We start from the raw sequence: 17,070 nt of genomic DNA on the forward strand, positions 1-17,070 counted from the left end.
AACATGTTTAACAAAGTCGTTGAAGATTTTATAATCACTCTCATCAAGATGGTATTTTTCACTCGACACATTGTACGTCAAATTGCCAATGCTATAATTGACTCAACGGCAACCATATTCAAGTCCGTCAGGTCATATGTAAACATCCGTGATCCTTTAATTCTTTGATACCAACCAAGCTGTACTTCTATGCCTTGAGGCCGATTTGACAAGTCAAAGCTTCGTTTATAGTCCACATACCTACCTCCCACTTTCATCCTCATCTTTTGAACTCTTCCCAAGTACCACGTGCCTTGAGATACATCCATTTGGTTCAAGCTTGTGGGCTTCCCATTACGCTTTAGATGCTTGGTACTTGCTTGTCCTTGTGTGTCATCCACAAAATAGACAGCACAATCACTACCTATCCCAAAGAAATTCGCATTGCTTGAAGATTGTTGTTTTGATTCATGGGAAAAATAAACACCCTGTCTTACTCTTGTTAATCGATCCTTTGACAATGTTGAATTCCCATTTAATTGGCTAACCAATGTAGATTTGAAGATATACTTTCCATCAACTTCTACAGTGGGGTTAATCTCTTGTCTCGTTGTGATTGTCTTTGAGTCATTTGCCTCATCTAAGATGCCATCAATTTCATGTCGTATCTCACTAACTACAATGACCTCATCATTTTCATCCGGATCTCCTTGAAGTTTCTGGTCATCCTTTGTTGGCTGTTGAAAATCATCATAATCATCTGCTTCTCCCATATCAGCATCCAATTTTGACCATATCGATTCTGTATCCACCCAAGGTTTTGACCACCACTTCAAGCTCTCTCCTTTGTTGGCAGGTTTTAATCCCAATGGCTCACACAGGTTTTGAGCTTTCTGTAAGCCTTCTTTCAATGCATCCACTATTTTTTCATACGAGGAAACCGCTTCATAGTCACCTAAATCTGCTTCTAAACTTCCTTCTTGCTTATTCAAACACTTCCAAATATGTTCTTGTTTCTTATGAGCTCGTGAAAAAGTCAACCCATCTACACTGCATTCGTGCATAGCAATCTTGTTCAAACTACCGATACTATGCAAGAGGTCTCCAAAGTCGAAGGCTCTTTCTTGTCCAATCATGCCTCCGATCTTACTAAAATAAATTTCAGCTGCATCTGACCCTGTGAGGTGTAATGGACACTTGAGAGATGGATAAAAGTCTCGAAACATCTTTATGAGAAGTACTACAAAATGGCAAGAAAGCTGAATATATGTATAGGCCTCTTTAGGCATATAGCACCTATGCAAATTAGAGATGTATTTGCATGTGCCTTCTCGAGTATGCAATAAAATATCACGACGACCAACATTATGATCATCACCTTGACCAATCATGATACCAGCAATCTCAGAAGCTGTTGGCATTGAGTACTGCCTAGATGTGGATTTCGTCTCACATATAGTTATTTTCAAATCCAAACTGGGATTGTCACTCAACATTCTTCCCACATACTTAAAAGCTTGTGAAAATGGATTAGAAGTGTGCATCATGGATTGAAGTGCTTCTAGGGTTGTGGATTCCAATCCATTCATGACACCTAGTCGATTTTGTAATTCGTGCTCAGTATCAAACACATACAGCTGTGCAAATTGTGGCTTAGGATTGTACATATTATTGGGGACCAAGGACCCAATCCGATGATAAACAGTCCCATGCACCTTGAAAGTATAGACACTACTATTTTGAAAGAGGGAGTCATCTATTTGTGCACCCAATGATGAAAAAGCCAACACACTATTATAAGCCAACACACTATTATAAGCCCTGATGTTTTCTCGAAATTTTTGACTTGTAGTGTCACTACCAATCAAAAGAGACCTTAATGGCTCAGGTGGTTTAGCAAGTCAAGGAACAGACACACGCCCATGTTTACAACAATATTTGCCAAGAACCTGTCCACAACTCATCTTCTTTTCACTTGCCCATAACTGTGCTCCACAAAACCGACACTCATGTGTCATCCCTCCTAATGAGTGACTTAAAGTGCATGAATATACCAAAGGCCAAGTAGCTACATGTGTACCTTGTACGGGCGGGAGTTCATGGAGGATAGACAAAATTCCTCCCTTTCTTTTTTCAAATACATAAGAGGGAATTTCTCCGATACTCTCCCTTCTTATTGTATTAGCAAATGGCACTTCTCTCTCTTCATGGGCAAAAAAGGAAGACATTGTAATTGCATTATCCTCATTTAGTCTTCTAGCTGCATTATAAGAGGTCCTATTTCTAGCGATGAAGCGATGGTACCTTCTTGTAAGTCTCAAACTTTGAACCAGTAATATCCCTGAATAAACTCCACTTGCCATTTCCCTTGTTATTTCTTTCAAAAGAGTCCTATTCCTATTTCACGGCGAACACTTCTAGCACTCTTGTTAGATATCCTTTTATCTCCACCCAGGGCAATTAGAGACCTCTTAGTGCTAGATTGAGGTAAATACATCAAAGTTTCTTTTGCTACTTGTTTTTGTGCACAAAAGGTATTGTTTTCTGCAAGAATCCTATGAGTCTCTTGCATCAATACATCACCGGTATTACAAGTAGCATTATGCATCCTTGCATCACAACAATGAGGTTCACCATCCCTTGACTCCTGTGCACATTTTATTTTTTCATTTCTTCTTCTTTTCCTTGGAGCATTCAAGGAAATGGTCTGAAGAGGACACCTTAAACTACGTGTCTCTACCATTCTTGCTATAAACCTAATAATTCCATCAAGTATTCAATTAGAAGGAGTGGCCCAAGGAGTATAAAGTCATTTTCTTTATTATAAAATAGTAAACATTGAATAGAAATAACAATATTTTTTCTATAATATTTGTGTATACACATAATATACAATCCCTCATGAGATTTTCTCCAATCTTCACATACATACTAAAAGATTATAAAGCTCTCTCTCTCTCTCTCTCTCTCTCTCTCTCTCTCTCTCTCGGGATGACATTTACCCACCTGGGTTCAAGTCTCCCCGTCGATTGGGTAGAAATAACCCTCTAAGTCGACGTTAAGCGGTCTAGTCTCAAGTGGGTATATACACATGTATATGTACATGTATATACATGTGTATATATATACACACACACATATATATATACATATATATATATATATATATACATCTATATATACATCTATATATATATGTATATACATGAATATATATATATATATTCATGTATATACATGTATATATATATGTATATACATGAATATATACATGTATATACATGAATATATATATATATATATATGTATATACATCAATATATACATGTATATATATATACATATATATGTATATATATATACATGTATATATATATCTACATGTATATATATATATACATATGTATATATATATATATACATATGTATATATATATATACATATGTATATATATATACATATGTATATATATATACAATAATACATATGTATATATATATACATATGTATATATATATGTATATATATATACAATAATACATATGTATATATGTATACATATGTATATATATATACATATGTATATATATATACATGTATATATATATACATATGTATATATATATATACATGTATATATATATATGTATATATACACATATATATATACGTATATACATATATATATATATATACGTATATACATATATATACATACATACATACATACATACATACATACATACATACATACATACATACACACACACATATATATATATATATATACATATACATATATATATACATATACATACATATATATATATATATATACATATACATATACATATACATACATGTATATACATATATATAACTATATATATATCCATCCCTCTGACTCAAGCTAGATTGTGCTTATATGTAGTCAAGTAAATGTCATAAACTTATTTGATCTTTGCCAAGTTTCATCTTTTCTCATGAGCATTAAAATCCTTATGCTCTTATATCAAACTATATCGAACTATTCATATTTAAAAATCATAAATTTTAAAAATAAACATACAATTAAGAAGAAAAACAAAAATAAAGCAAAGTTTTTGTAGCTTACCTCAAAAGACTAAGGAAGACCGAAACTATATGACAAATCAACAATATGGCAGCCCTATGAAAAGCTAATGTACCTACATTGATCCACAAAGTAGAATAGATGAGAGCTCTTTCCATCCCCTTAACTTCATTTCACGTTTTTCCTTAAAAGTTACATATATAAAAATAACAGACAAAATCTATAATCCTAAAACATTACATATATACTTATAAAAAGATAATAACAATGTCACAAATATTACAAAAACATTATAAAATCAACATCCAATGTCTTCCAACGACCAAACCAAGCTTAGAAATCTCTCTCTCTCTCTCTCTCTCTCTCTCTCTCTCTCTCTCTCTCTTCCCCCCATGTACATATAAGAGACAAAAAGCCATAAAAAGAGAATTTTCTATAAAAAACCATTAAAAGAGACATTCTCTATAATCTCCATATAAATACTAAGAGATTATATCCACATATATAAATCAATCTCTCTTTCTCTCTCTCTCTCTCTCCCTCTCTCTCGCAATGATATCTGAGAGACAAAAAGGACCATCATTATCATTCAAGTACTTAGAGCCCAAATTTACAAAAAGATAATACTATCATAAGCATTACAAAAGGATCATAACATCAACTCCTAATCGGTGAACCAAATGAATAATTACATTCCACGTGTTTGCAATCTATAACTCATTTTGGTAAGTAAAGGACCATCATTATCATTAGAGTACTTAGAGCCCAAGGTTACAAAAAGATAATAGTGTCATAAGCATTACAAAAGGATCATAAGATCAACTCCTAATTGGTGAACCAAATGAGTAATTACATTCCACGTGTTTGCAATCTACGACTCATTTTGGTAAGTAAAGCCCCAAACCTATTCAATGTTACTTTAAGGCTTAATACCATTCCAAGCCTATCAACATGGGCACTTAACTTGTCTTGTTGCTCTTTTATAGCATCAATTGTTTTTCGACAACCAATATCACAAAGGTGTGCTTCTCCGAAAGCACCACATGTATCCATTATGCGGAGGTAGGTAGCTTCGACAGTATCCTTGATCTCGTGATGGCCACTTATAATGGCAGAAACTGATTCTCGAGTTGAACTGCTCTCCCCACTTCCATGATTTCTTATGCACTGACCAAGACCAGCAATCAAGCTCTCCACATTTAACACATGGGAGTTTGTGTCGTTGACCAAATGGAGTATATTCTCTGATGTTACATTTATTATCTTCTTTCCATTTCGAGTCTTCTTACCATGGTTACGTCGCACCCACTTAGTAGAGGTTTTTAGTTTCCTCTGGCATTGCTTAAAAGCATGCATTATTCGTTGAGTCTTCTCATTATCTTCTCTTACCTCAGATTGTTGAGGTCTTGAATACTCTGCACGATGGCTTCTATCCTTAACGTCCATGGAACACCTCACAATTTCCCCCTCGTTATCCATACTGTACATCATTAAGAAATATATTAATGAAATATTATTTAAATTTTATTTAATCTAGAAAAATTATGGATTATGAAAATAATCCAAACGATGAATCACAAACTAAATCACACGTATGTAGAATAGATTAAGACCCAACTACGCTCAAGTGAATGAATGGTAAAAAGGTATCCACATGAATATATATATATATATATATATATATATATATATATATGTATGTATGTATGTATGTATGTATGTATATATGTATATGTATATGCATATGCGTATACATACATATATGTATGTATACGTATACGTATATGTATATGTATATGTATATGCATATACATACATATATATATATATATGTATATGTATATATATCTATATATGTCTGAAGGCGGTTCACCTAATTTTAGCTTTTAGGAAACTCATTTAAAAAGATGGATGAGAGTGCGGGCTCAAGGGATTCACCTAGGAATATGTAAAATATCATGTGAGTTAAACAAAAGGAGCTTACAATTTCATCGACTTACATAAAGTTTTACATACATCCTCGATTTTTTAAATACAAAGAATGAAAAAAGTTGTAAGTTTAACCATAGTTTATTACCTTGAAGTTAACAAAATGAGTATATTTAAAACATCAAGCTTCATAGATCAAAGAGTTTTAAACTACTCCTTTAGTGAAGTCCCTTACACTTATCGTGAGAACCACTCTTTTTGTCTCAACAACATGCACGTTCCCCATGTAGAGGACACATATTGTTTGAACAACATGCATGTTCCCCATGTAGAGGACACATATTGTGTAGAGGACAACATGTATGTTCCCCATGTAGAGGACACATATCTGTTCTTGAAGGCATTCATGTCATTAATTCGATAATAAGAGGCATGAGGGGCAATGCTCTCTGGGTCACCAGCACCAAGAAGCCTTTCAACATACACGCCGATCATCATGCAGGTCGCGGGATCAATTGCAAGGCAATAGCCATCAATGCAGAAGGGATTTGGTCCCATGGGCTTCTCAGGTATCACAACAAAAACCAAGGCAGTGATCGATCGTTTCCTTCTAGCCATGGCGAAGGGGCCGCGTTGGCCGCACCGTTGACATCAAGCCGTTAATGAATAGCCTCCTCTCCCATCCATGAATGCATCGAGTTCAAGGTAACAGCGCAGTACCAGTTCTGGTTTGCAGCACATTTTTGTGTGCGTTTTAAAACCTTCTTCTGCCTCCTACTATCAAATTATAAAACCAAGCCGAACACGGCATTGCTTACTTATCAAATTATACCTCCTTCTGCATGCTTGCCTTCAAAGCTGGCCACCTCGATGCACACTCTACAGGCCATGGCGAAGGGGCTGCCGTTGGCCTCGGGGGGGTCACATAGTAGGATGTGTAATATACTACGTGAGTTCAAAATAAGGGGTATTTTTAGTCCATGGATTTACAGTTTTTAATAAACAGAAGGGTTATATATCTATGTATCATATGTAGATTTACATTATGGGTTTTTTTAGTCCAAAAATTTCAGAAGTAGTCTTGTAGTCCTAGTTAAAAGCTTTTTCGTCTACCAGCCATTTGATTGTTGAAAGTAAAACTTTAAAGCCATCTATACTAGTCTTTAGCAATGATCCTTGGTCTTTAAACCTGCATTAAAGATGTCAATAACCACCCTCTAGAATTTGAATCTCTAGTCCGCTTGTCCCCTCAACGCAGGAACAGAGCGCACAAGGCCCTCATCCCATAGATAGATAGCTCATCCCATATCTTTTACTGTTTTTCAAGGAAGGAAGGGGGGGCTGGGGAAAAGAGAGATGCGGGGCACTTGTAATGTGCGCTCGTGTTGGAGAACGCAGAGAGAGAGAGAGAGAGAGAGAGAGAGAGAGAGAGAGAGAAGGGTGGGGGGAGGGGGGGTTTCTAAAGGCAATGCATGTGGTTTCAAATAGTAAATAAAGGAGCTCGTAAAGGAGGGGGGCGACGGTACTCTGCACTCTGGACCATAGCGCGAAGCTCTGCGGTGGTTTTTCTGCGCCGGTAAGAACCGAAGCCTGTCGGATCTCTCTCTCACTCTCAGGTCCGTGACTCGCCCCGCCTTCTGTGCCCATTGCCCACAAGGTCTCTCTCTCTCTCTCTCTCTCTCCCCCCCTTCAAGGCTCTCCCCAGTCTTTGAATCATTGAATGCTACATGTATACAATTTGTACATTCTTGTTAGGGAATCCAGCTGTTCAGTCTGTACACCGCCTATGTAACAAGCTCTGCATAATTGTCCATAACTTTTGCATATTTATGAGAATCGTCTTAATATCAGTATATTTCTCTTTTCTTATGGTCTTTTTTAGATATCTAAGCTGGTCATTCATGGATGCTAAGAATCGCATGAAAGTTTTGGATTATGGGTCTTCAGAGAAAAAGCTTCTTGGTTACATACGAGTTACGGCTGATTCCACATACAATGATTTACGAAAGGAGATTATAGCAGATGGGCTTGTCGATGGTTCTTTCACTTTCATTATTGATGATGACGATGATGGTGAAGCTTGTGCATTGAACCCAATACAAGAAGAGCGATGGCAAGTAGAGAATGCCAAAGTTGTAGGTATTAAGAGAGGCTTAAACACCAAAGTTGATGGAGCTCAGGATGAAGACAGACCTGCAAAGAGACAATGTGAAGATTTGGAGGAGTACATGGAAGATAGAGGCCTCAAAGAAAGCAATAAATTTGGTGGAAGTGAAGACAATATATGTGGCAGCCCGGAGTATGATTATAACATGCTAAAGAGCACATCCATTTCAATGTCCACACTACAAATGTGGCAGATACAATGTGAGAAGGTACGCAAGAAGTTGAAGGAGCAAAATCCATCGAGAGATGATAGGTTTGAGCTGAGTACGAAAGATCTCAATGGCAATGCTTTGATTCAAATATGGTGCCATGAATGTGGAACCTTTTATGGGTCAGGATACCTTAGAAAGCAATCAGCTTACTCATGTCTCTCTAACTTCATGCGAACCCATGTGTTAGAAAGTCAAGCTCATCAAAGAAAATATCTAGCTCATCGAGGGCTGAATGTGAATACAACAAATGGCTTCAAAGACGTAGGAGAAAGTGGTGAAGATCATAAGACTGCAATTTTGTTAGCGGTTGAGGAGATGCATGCTTTCAATAGCACTCATGAGGGCAAGTGCTCATCTTTTGAATGATAAACTTTCAATAATACATTTTCAAGATTTGTTAGATTTTGTTGAGCTACATTTTATTTCGGTTTTCAGCTACTCTTTCGAAAGTTTTTCTAAATGCATTTTGAACTTTACTGCCAATTGTGAGATGACTAATGTGTAAGCATTCTGGGTTCGAAATCTCACAGGATCTGATTTTCAGCTGATTGAGGCAACTTTACATGATTACAAGGATAAAAGTAGGGTAAGAGTTGTCTGCAGGTATGATAACAAATGGTTACACTTGTGTCCACGAAGACCAGATTTGCAAACTCTTCTTACCGAGCACATCAACTCCAAGTCTCATATTATGGTCGTGAACAAAACATCAGCAAGCCAATCACCCTATGGATCAGCAAGGACATTTGGACGGCCAAAGAAGCTTTTTGATGCAGATCATCGTCAAAAATCATTGGGTTCTTTTCTCAAGCCGATTGAAAGTGGCACACCATCCCATTCAGAAACACCTTCTACTCGGAAAGGTGACTCGTATATGCTCTCTTCATGCAAATCAAATTTATTATGTTGGGGATTATGGCAAAGTACTGTGGCTTGTAAAGGGATTGAGATAGACATAAAACCTATGTTGCATGATTTAAAAATAGGAAGTGAGTGGTATCTAGAGCCGTACACAAAAGCTACTCTATATGATGGATGTAATGAAGTGAAAGTAGATGGGTGCTATAGACACAAAAATTGCTTTCGTATTTCAGCTTGTGGCAAGCCATTTGAGTCCTTTACTTGTGACAATTGCAAAAAAGTCCTCACTTGTCATGATTTTCGTATGAGAATTCAACGAGAAGCCACTGCTAAAGAAAAGAGAGGGGTCAGAAACACAGGTGGTGGAAGGAGATTAGACTATCTCAGTGGTGGTGAAGAGCTAAAGAGCGTTGCACTTGAGTCAAAGTCAAAATTGAAAGAGGCAAAAAGAAAGTTGTGGTGGTTGAAAGCAAGGCTTGTTGTGCTTTCTGTGAGAATTAGGTCTCTCAAAGAAGCAAATATTGAATGCATCCATAGGAAAGATGTCCGACGCTTTTGCAATAACATAATTGAGGCCCATAGGCAAGGAAAATTCGGAGGTAAACCAGCCTTGTGGGACTTTTTTCAAGATGTTACAAAGAATGCACTAAAAGCTAAGCAGGCACAAAGATTCTCTGAGTCCACAAAAACAATGTTTGAGGTCATAAAACTATGGGGTGGGCCACGCTTGCACGACTTTTTGAGTACTAACCTTGGAGGGCCATCCATGTCCACCACAAGAAGACAAGGCAAAAAGGCAACCCAGTTTGTCTCTGGAGAGCACGAATACATTTTCAATGCAGTTGGGAAGATATACATGGATGCAAAAAGCAAACATGGAGTAACCTCATTGGTTCCCATCATCATTGTAGAAGATGAAACAACCATAAAACGTCGCATAAGGTAAGATAATCTCGACATGTAAATGGATTTTCCTTTCTTTTTGTCATTTAGAGAATGTATGCAAGAAAGAAGTAACTTTAAGTGGATTTGTGCTAATGCAGATGGAATGCAAAGGATGATACCCTTATTGGATTTTGTGGGAAAAAAGGAGAATATCATCAATGTTCTTCAAACAACATGATCATTGTGGGAGACGGATCAGAAGGCTATGAGAAGATAGTTGACGCTTTTCAGAACCATGTTGTGGGGAGCTATGCCAGGCTTCTCATGGTCAATCCTCTTCACGATAGCCTCCCTAGACTAGCTTTAATGGTACAAGCCACATGTAATCGCTTTGATAGCATTTTTGTTAGAAACCAGTGGAATCTTGTGGAGAGGATATGGAATGCAAAGCTAAAGGATGTGATTGGACCGATAATTGGACATGCTTCAGATGGAGATAGCAGGCGTCGTAAGCTCATGCTCGAGGATTACCTTGGAAAGAGCCAAGACCAGTTCTTTATTGATTGGTGTGGCTGGAAGCTAAGAGGGAGAATGGTAGATGGTCATGTGTATGGTCTTCATGATCAAGACTTTGTACATGGTGGAAAGAAGCTTATTAGTCCGCTTGATAGTCCTACTCAACAACTTGCCATAGGAAAGGTTTGGATTACACTCAATCATGTTGCAATGGTTTACCATGCATTTTCAATTGATCAGCACAAACTTCAAGAGGGGGATATACAAAGAAATGATCGCCAAAATTGGGGGGCAGCTCAAAGGATTGCAAGCAGATAGGTGCAAAGTTGTCTAATGAAGCTTCAGAAGAAGGAGAGAAGCATGCAAGGGACAAGGGCATATTTGGAGATTGTCGCTGATTATATTGATATTTTTTTATCTTCATACTTAAATTTGAGGGAACGTGTGGTATTAGCAGCCAAGGTTACTTTCTTTTTCAAGCTTTGGAGGTTATGGATTCATCAGCATCCATCATACAGCTTGTACGTCATGTTATTTCCAAGAGGGGAGGGCGGATGGCACTTGAGAATCCCTTATGCTGATGCACAAGTGAGTGCATTGAGAAATGGTCATTGTGTGACTCAACGACAATACTATGCTTATCGATTGCAAATTCGCCCAGATACAAATGCATGCTTGCTACGTGGTGGAAGATTGTTGCAACAGTTTATGGTTGATGCCTATTGCAGTGTTGAAGAGTCACGATTATCTTGGCTACGCCATAATCAAGAAATTTTGCGTTCAGAGGTTTATAGTGGTTTAGCATACATGCTTCATGTAGAAGGAAGTGGAAGTGGTATTGCAGGAAGGACAGTGGGAAGCAAAATAGTGTTACCTTCCAGTTTTACTGGTGGGCCACGACAAATGTATCAACTTTATCAGGATGCCATGGCAATTGTTCGTTCAAAGGGCATTAGATGCTTTACTCCCGGGGCAAAGTGCATGTGACCGGCTTGATTTGACTACTAGAGTATTTCACCAAAAACATTTAGATATGATGAAAAATATCGTGAAGAAGGAGCTCTTTGGTAATGTGATTGGATATGTGAGTGTCATTGAGTTCCAAAAAAGAGGATTGTCTCATTCACACACGTTATTGATCTTGGATAGTGCCCATAAACCTAAGACTGTCCAAGACTATGATAGATTAGTATGTGCCAAATTGCCTGACAAGCAAATGTTTCCTACTCTGCATAATGTCGTGTTGCATTGCAATATCCATGGGCCCTGTGGGCCATTCAATCCAAGTGCACTTTGTATGGATAAAGGAAAATGCACAAGGAACTATCCATGAGCTTTTGCACAAGAGACTACTGTGGATGAGAGTGGTTACCCCATGTATATGCGTCGGAATGATGGAAGAACTGTGGCATTGAAAAAGTGTAATGTTGATAATAGATGGGTTGTGCCATATAACCCTTATCTTTCAGTCACATATAATGCTCATGTAAATGTGGAAATATGCTCAACAATAGCAGCAGTGAAATATCTTTACAAGTACATATACAAGGGGCATGACAGAGCAACAATAAGATTTAGCACTGTACAAGGTGGGGATGTTAATGCTGCTTGCGTAGTTGATGAGATTAAGAGGTATTTGGATGCACGTTACGTCTCTACATCAGAGGCATGTTGGAGACTCTTTGAGTATGATTTACACAATGAGAAGCTTGATGTGCAACGGTTGCAGGTACACTTAGATGGGGGTCATAATGTTATCTTCAGAGATGATGCTAATATTGCAGATGTTTTTCAGAGGAAAAATGTAATCAAGACTACTATGACTGAATGGTTTACCTATAATCAACAACATCTTGAAGCAAACAATACATTGTGTAGTGATTTCCCTCAACAATGGGTTTGGAACTCCAGGTTGAAGAAATGGACCAAAAGAAAGATTGGAAACACTATAGGGCACATGTACTTTGTAGCTCCTTTGGCAGGTGAGGCATACTATGTTCGCCTACTTCTTACAATATGTAAAGGATCTAAGTCATTTGAAGATTTGCGTTCGCTTAATGGTCACATCTATCCTTCTTTCAAGGCAGCTTGTATTGCCAAAGGGATACTGGAAGATGATTCTGAATGGGTTGCATGTATGGAGGAAGCATCATCCATGCAAAATGCCTTGCAGTTGAGATGTCTTTTTGGTACTATATTGCTATTTTGTGAGCCTTCCTGTCCAGGAATATTGTGGAAGAGATTTCGAGAAGAAATGATAGAAGATTTTCTATACCAGTTATCGAGAAGCAGGGGTCAGTTTATTGGTATCGAAAAATTAGCTGAAACTCATGCACTACTACATTTAGAAGAAATTCTTCATGCTCAGAGACGGACATTGGCAGATTATGAAGGAATGCCTGAACTAAACAGAACTGATTTGGAAGTCGGGTGAAAATAGATTGCTTTTGGAAGAGAGATCTTTTGATATTGTTGAACAATCTAACCTGTCAAGTGCTATGGAGTCAACATTAACAGATAGCTAGCATGTTGCTTTTGATGCTGTAATGTATGCAATTGCGACAGATGCAGGTGACATTTTTTTCCTAGATGGTCCGGGGGGGTCGGGCAAGATCTATTTGTATAATTTCTTGCTTGCGTGAGTACGTGGACAAGGGTATGTTGCTTTGGCTACTGCATCGTCAGGTATTGCTTCTCTACTCTTGGCGAATGGACGTACTGCACATTCTAGATTCAAGATACCTCTGGAGCTAAACAATTCTTCAACTTGCAAAATCCCTGTACATGGACAACTTGCTGCTGAGGTTTTGAGAGTTTGTAAGCTCATTATTTGGGATGAGGCTCTAATGATTCATCATTATGCTTTTGAAGCATTGGATAGGAGCTTACAAGATGTATTATTCTCATATAAGCCATTTGGTGAAAAGGTTGTATTAATGGGGGGAGATTTTAGACAAATCTTGCTATTTGGTGAAAAGGTTGTATTAATGGGGGGAGATTTTAGACAAATCTTGCCTGTTATTATGAAGGGAAGACGTGAGGATATTGTTAATGCAACATTGTGTTGTTCCTTTCTATGGAACTCTATCAAAGTTCTAAAGTTAACTGGAAATATGCGTATTCAATCAAGTAATACGAATGGATGCAATGAGTTTAAATAGTGGGTCATGAATATTGGGAATGGAGTGGATTGTAGCGATGATAGTACGATGGTGACACTACCAAGTTATATGGTCTTGCAAAGATCGACTCTTAAAGACTTGGTACATTGGGTATACTTTGAATTGGCTATCACTACGACATATGCTTCATACTTTAGTGAGCGTGCTATTCTTGCTCCAATAAACAGTCAAGTGGATATTGTGAATAAGACAGTTTTGGATGCAATGCCTAGTGAGTCTAAGCAATAATTCAGTGCAGATTCAATTCTTGAAAATGATGAAAATTCATTCCTATATTCCATAGAATTTTTGAACACAATCGACCTTCGGGGCGGATATCCACCTCACTGCTTGGTTTTAAAGTTAGAAGCTCCTGTTATTTTGCTTCGTAACTTAGATCCAAGACGTGGACTCTGTAATGGTACACGGATGATATGTAAGGCCTTTCACTCTAAAGTCTTGGAGACTTAACTCATCATCACTGGTACTAAAGTTGGTGAAAGAGTATTTCTTTCACGGATTACCTTTATATGCAGCGAGACCCAACTACCATTCACCATGAGGCGGAGACAGTTTCCCGTGCGGCTGGCATTTGGCATGTCAATAAACAAATCACAAGGCCAAACCCTAAATGTATTGGGGTTGTATTTGGTGACTCCAGCGTTTACTCATGGGCAATTGTATGTCGCATTGTCACGAGCACGGTCTCCTCATGCTGTGAAGGTGTTACTTGAGGATAACGCTAATGTGGAGTGTTCATTTGATGATCTTCAAAGTTATACACCTACAACAAACAATATTGTTTATAAGGAGATCTTGATGAGTTCAGAGTGACAAGTCAGGTTTCTTATTTAAGTTCTACAATTTGATTAATTTTGTTGTGATTTCTTTTTTTATACATATTTGTCCATGGTAAAAGTACCTATTTTTGTTGTTTATGTTTTGACAGACATGTCTAAGATTACCTTTACATTGGACATGCCTTTGTCGAGGATAGTAGGTGAGTTATTCTCTATATTTGCATAACTTTTCTTGATTACAAAGTATGGAACATGACATTCTATACTGATGTCTATCTGTACAGAGCCACTGCTATGGTTAGCTCCTATTACTGCAGGTCACATAGCAGGGATTATGATTGATGCTTATAGGGCTAAGTATAAGTGTAATTGTTAGGCATTATATAAATATTTTTTGAACCTATATATAAATAATTGTATAACCTATTTGTTATGCTTTGATTTTAGGATATTGCATGACATTGATACATTTATGGTAAGAGTTGTCGACGAAGGCATCAAGAGTTGTTATGCTTTGATTTTAGGATATTGCATGACATTGATACATTTATGGTAAGAGTTGTCGACGAAGGCATCAAGATTTACGGGATCGGTGTTCCTGATAAGGTGTGGGGTGTCTATTTGTTTTGGAGAGAGATGGACAGACGCTTTGCATCATTTGAGTATCCGATGAGACTGGTTGTTTCTTACATCCTTCATAACCATTGGTATTCGTTATGGGTTTTATACTAGAGCTCCTCATGTACCATCCACTCGATGTTCTATTGTACGAGGTAATTTTGATTATGTTTTTCTATTATAAGATTTTTTTGAGATTTTATTTATCGATGTGTCGTTATGTGCAGGTTCTTTTGAGATTTTATCTATCGATGTGTCGTTATGTGCAGGTCCTTTTGAGATTTGATTTATCGTTGTTTCGTTTGTGCAGGTCCTTTGCATTCATCGATAGTAGAGCATGTGCGGGATGGATCACCGCTTTACAATAGAGAGCGTATTGTGAGGAGACAAATGAATGATCCTTCTCACAAGAAAAGAATTCAATTTGTTGATTCTGACATTACTGACTGAAAATACGTATTTTGTGGTGCATTTTGAGAATATGTAATATTGGTCCTTTTTGTATCTTCGTATGCTACATTACTATGATATTTTTGTTTTCGCTATAAATCTACGAGACATGGATGTTATTTTGAGATATGTATATATGAAGTCACTTGAAATAATGTATTGTGTTTACTTAAAACATGACCTAAATTGGAGAAACTTAGCCTATTTTCCGCAGCAACGCGGGTCCAATACTAGTATTTCATCAAGTACTAGGGGCCTATGGCTCTTATCGATGTGGACCCCCCCTTATGGAGGGCTGTTGTAAAAACTTTATAGTTCTTCATACCATCCATGTGTGTGCATTAATATATATGTGTGTGTGCAAATGTACACACACCCCCACACACACACATTTTAAAAAAACTATATGGATATATTAAATATACTATATCATTATATAGATACACAAATATCATTATATATCATTAGGTGTTTTAAAATAGGGTCTTGTACATTAAAAAATAAATTAATAAGACCAAAAATTAAATTGCTATTTTAAAGTAACCCTATACATTAAAAATAAAAATTACTAAGAGCGAAAAATAAGTTGCTATTTTTGGCCCAGCGCCGCCCTGTCGTGGATACAGGCGCACAACCGCTTGCGCCTCTCTTGGAGCCCAGCAATGCCTGGGTTTGAAAATGTGTTACACTTCTTTTGCAGAAGTGTTTTCTTCATGCTCGACGTGCTTATTACAATCGAGTTCTTCTAGCTTGTTTTTCGACTTGTGGTTTACACTGGTCTTTGCAGTGTGCAGCAGATAGCCATCTACATAGTGTCAGTTAACAGGCTGGGAGGATACGTCTGCTTTCATGGTTTACTTTGCACATCTTGACAGAGCTCAAACTCTTTTCGTTCTACAGCAGTGGCCTTTCTAGTTCACAAGATGGGGCACCAACAATGGTGGCAATGGGAAGAACGTTTGTAAGAGGGGACTTTTGTGAAGCACACAGCAAGGTCCAAATGGAGGAAGAAGAAAGGGGGAAGGTTTCAGGAGACATGTTTTCAGGCTATATCATCAAGAAGAGGAGGGGAAGGCGTACCTTGCAGAAGCACTGAGGATACAAAGGACTTTTGCAGAGGAGGTCGAGTTGGAGTGGGGCTGAATGGCTATGGATCTATGAACGACCTTATCAAAATGAAAGCGAGAGACAAGAGAAGGGATGGCAGCTTGGAGATAGAAGAAGAAGAAGAAGATATATGTATCCTTTCCAAAGACCTGAGCCATATGTATGTGATCAATTATTGTGATGTATTCGGACAAAACCTCTCTTGCGAGCTTTCGGTTAGGGTTTCTCCGAGCTTCTGTGTACAGGGATTTCCTACGCCTGCTTCTGAGCCTCTGCACACTGTGGTGCTTCTGTTCAGTAGCACGTCAGGCTT

This window comes from Cibotium barometz, chromosome 65 (genome assembly GCF_041138505.1).
Source record: "Cibotium barometz isolate CiBa-2024 chromosome 65, ASM4113850v1, whole genome shotgun sequence".
Classification (NCBI taxonomy): domain Eukaryota; kingdom Viridiplantae; phylum Streptophyta; class Polypodiopsida; order Cyatheales; family Cibotiaceae; genus Cibotium; species Cibotium barometz.